Below are 4,167 nucleotides of genomic sequence, written 5' to 3'. Positions count from 1 at the left end.
TGCGGCGACGCTTCAAGGCCTGTCCTCCTCTGAGTTGAGCAGTTACAGATCCTCACTAACTCCCCTCCTCTCTAGGTATGTTGTGGTGCTCGGCTCAAGCCCCTATGGCGGCGGCGATAGCCGTTCTAGGCTTCAAGCACCAGTTGAGACTCCATGGCACCTAGGACCAAGGCCAAGGTGGATATAATGGTGGCCTATATGCCAGATCTTCTCACCACATCTAGTTCTCAGATTTGCGGCGATGTACTCCCTATAGTGAGCAGAAAAACGACGAGGTTGCAGGTGTAGATAGGACAACAGGACAGTGAGGAGGTTCCAAGGAGGGAGAGGGTGACATGATGATAGGGAGGGAGAAGGATGATGCAGCGGTGGGGAAGTAGAGCATGGAGTGACATCAATGTTGGTTTGCACTTATTCATCCTTCGCCAGCGGAGGCTAAGGGGTTCCCTCACTCGTTGCCATGAGATGGCGGACGACTTGGCGAACAAGGTGAGGCACAAAACCCTAGGACAATCAATGCTTCAACAAATTGATCCCCTAACTCCTAGAAGAGCATTTACAATCCCTTTATAGGGCATGGATTCCGACTGAGATCCGTTACAGAAATACCCTGTGACGGTGGCGGAATATCCCAGCATATTCCGCCACCGCAGTCTACGACCCTTGGGGTTACTTGAGTAATTTCTAACCACGAGCACTTTATAGGTCAACATGCCAGGACTCTGGCCCTAACACAGACACAGCTTGATCCGCTGCTTAACCTTCGCCGAAGCTCACGGATCCTTCGTCGTTCGGCTGCCGAAGGATCAGGGCCCACCACCATGAGGTTCTCTGCTTCGCCCTCGTTTGGGCTCTGTATCCTTCGTCGAACAACGGCCAAAGGATGGACGCTCACTTCTTGGGGTCCTCCGCACTGGGTCGGTTCCCGAACACCTGTCTCACAAAGTCAAACTACATTAGTGTTAACTTTTCCCGAACCTTCGTTCCTTACTGCACGAAGGTTAGGGGTACGAAGGCCTGGCCATCGCGATCGGATCATGCTTTTTTTACTTCCAACGTAGCTGGGGGAAAGGTGCGGTCGAGTCCCCAACAATCAACATATGTGCGACTCCCTAACATCCCAGATCGAGGTCCAAGCATGGTTGGATGCTCAAGTCTAGGGTTTTTATTTCAATTAACATAGACGGTTATACATAACTGTCTCTGTAAATTAATCAAAATTAACACAGACGTTGAAGAGAGGTGGGCATGATGCCCGCCTCTGTTAACCTGTTGCCTACTACTAGTGTTATTGTGCTTGTGGAACAAGCTACCTAGATTTTTTATGGGCGCCCACCCAAATGAATGGTGAATCGGCATGACAACAATCTATCCCAAGTGACTAGGAGCAAACTGACTAGCTAGCCATACAAACTCATTCTCTCTTGATCAAGACTTTTGTGGCACCTACTTGAATTGTCGTCATCCTCCGTTGGTGGTTAGTGGCCCAAAGGCGAAGAGTGGGGCCTTTTGTGAAAGCCAATACATTGCATATACTATATTTGATCTAATACTACTACATTCAAGGAAGAATAGCCTTATTACATGTCTTTATATCAAGTGTACAAAAAAGATGTCATATTTAGATACCAAATTACAGGATTTAATTTGTCATATAATATATTTTCATAGTAGTATATCATTTGGTGTGTTATAAATGTTGATACTTTTATCTACAAACTTAAGTTAAATTATAATAGTTTTATTTTGAGCCATTATTTTTAGGACAGAGGTAGTAGATATCACAGGTGCAATAATTGATACTTCTATGTAATCAAGATAACGACCTGGTGTTGTGAAAAAAAGGTGACAGTGATGTGTCGTCTCAGGATTGGCGGAAGTTTTCTCATTACGTGAAAAAAGCACTAAGAGAACGCCACCCCCTTCCACTATAGGGGCGGCTGGCTTTGGAGCCGCCCTTACAGTGGCTTGGGCGGGCCCCAACTGGTCACCCGCCCTACAGTGGTAGGTCACAGTAAGGGCGGCTGAATCACTGGACGCCCTTACAGTGGACTACTGTAGGGGCGACTCAATCACCAGCCGTTCCTACAGTGGTTTTAGACAAAATTGGTCAAATGAGACACTAAATAATGTCAAATAAAAATCTTTTGAATACTAAGATTGTAAAACTCATCAAGATCTACATTTATTACATAGTTTATTTTTGCATTTGAGGAAGTTTTAGTAAACACTAGTCATAGGGTGGCTCAATCTATCCCCAGCCGCCCCTACACTGGTTTTGGACAAACTTGGTCAAATAAGGCACTAAATAACCTCAAACAAACTTGGTCAAACTGGATTCATAAGTAGTAAATTAGTTTTCTATTAATTGCTTTCCTCTCACTGTTTCTCTGCATAATGAATATATTTTGCTAATTGCCTTATACTAAAATTAATTAGAATGCACTTGTACTTGGTTCTTACTCTGAACAATATATATCCTTCTTGTAACCTAGTTTTGATTTTTAAGAGATAAGTTTTGATTTTTAAGAGATAATTGTTTACTGCCAGCAAGATTTGATTGCTGGAGATCTGTTTTGAAGTTCTCATTTCTTTGCACCTCTGAACACAGCCAAAGATCTGCTGTTGCTAGAGCTGAGCCAGATGTAGGACGAGGACACCATTGATCTTCTACAAGCCTGAGCTTGTAAGACAAGGATCTTATTTCTTGCTCTTCAGTGATGGATTTTGATTGTCGTTCTAGCTAGCTAGTATATTAGATTTCTTCATAGATTTTTAGATCTATAGAAAGAGTGGAACTTGTGGATTTGACAAACTTGTGGAACTAGTTATGATAGAACTTTTGAATTTGTAAATTTGATGATGGAACTTGAATTTGATGTTTGTGATGTGATGTGGTCAGATTTAATATTATATATATGCTATGTTGTGGTTAGATATGATTTGAAATAATCATAATATTATATATATATATATATTGTGCTGACTGTCCTATTTTATTATTGTAGTTTTTATTTTTTTCTGAAAATTAACTGTAAGAGCGGCTCTAGATTGAGCCGCTCTTACAAATGTAGACAATAGGGGCGGCTGGAACACCAGCCGCCCTTACTAATGCTTACAGTAAGGGCGGCTGAAAACATCAGCCGCTCTTACAGTGGTCACTAGTAAGGTACAGTGGACTACTGTAAGGGCGGCTGGTGTTGAACCGCCTTTATAGTAGAAACCACTGTAAGAGCGTTTGCATAAGGGCGGTTAGACCAACCGCTCTTACAGAGCTTATTTAGCCGTCACTACAGTGCCTGAGTGTAGTAGTGTCTGTACAAAAGTTAAAAAAAATAGCATGCATGTTCACAATCATGTTGTGGCGGAAGATGCAAAAACATTGCAAATTCACAATAGCATGTTGTGAAGATCGCACCTAACATGTCTCGTCGTGTAGTAAATAAACGGTGTCCACAATCGCCATCGAAACCACCGGCGGCCGGCCGGACGAGATTGAGAACGATGCGGCCAGCAGGGGCTGATCACTAGACACGTGGAATTGGAAAGCCACAGTTCACCGTCAGATCGATCAGACTAGTAGCAACACGCCAACACATGCATATCGGTGGGTGTGTCGTCGGATCCACAAGGCATCTACGGCCCTATCGGTGGGTGTGTCGTCGGATCCACAAAGCATCTACGGCCCTTTACGGTGTGTTTAGTTGGAGAGAGAGGCGGGTCGGAGTGAACCTCTTCCGTGACTGTTTGGTTGGTGGATGAGAAAGTTAGGTTGGCTTCAGAGTGGGATATTCCTCTCAGATGCAGGTTGGACTCGTCTATCAAAATCTGGCGGACGGAGCTCCAGCCGGGTTGATGTTCACCAAACACTGAATTCCTTCAACCAAACACTGAACGGAGCCGCTCCGTCCCCAATCCTTCAACCAAACACTGAAACGGGTTGGGTCTGTCCCCAAAATCGAAGTGCAACCAAACACTCTTTTGAGTTGGCTCCGTCCCAAAAACTGGGTTAGATCCAACCCAACCCACCCAACCCCCAACCAAACACACGGTTTAGTTTCAAAAAAATTTCAAGATGTCTCGTCATATCAAATCTTTAATACATGTATAAAACATTAAACATAGATATAAAATATAACTAATTATACAGTTCACTTGTAATTTGCG

The sequence above is a fragment of the Sorghum bicolor genome, chromosome 5, assembly GCF_000003195.3.
Source record: "Sorghum bicolor cultivar BTx623 chromosome 5, Sorghum_bicolor_NCBIv3, whole genome shotgun sequence".
Taxonomy (NCBI): Eukaryota; Viridiplantae; Streptophyta; class Magnoliopsida; order Poales; family Poaceae; genus Sorghum; species Sorghum bicolor.
Note: the sequence above shows the minus strand (reverse complement) of the source record.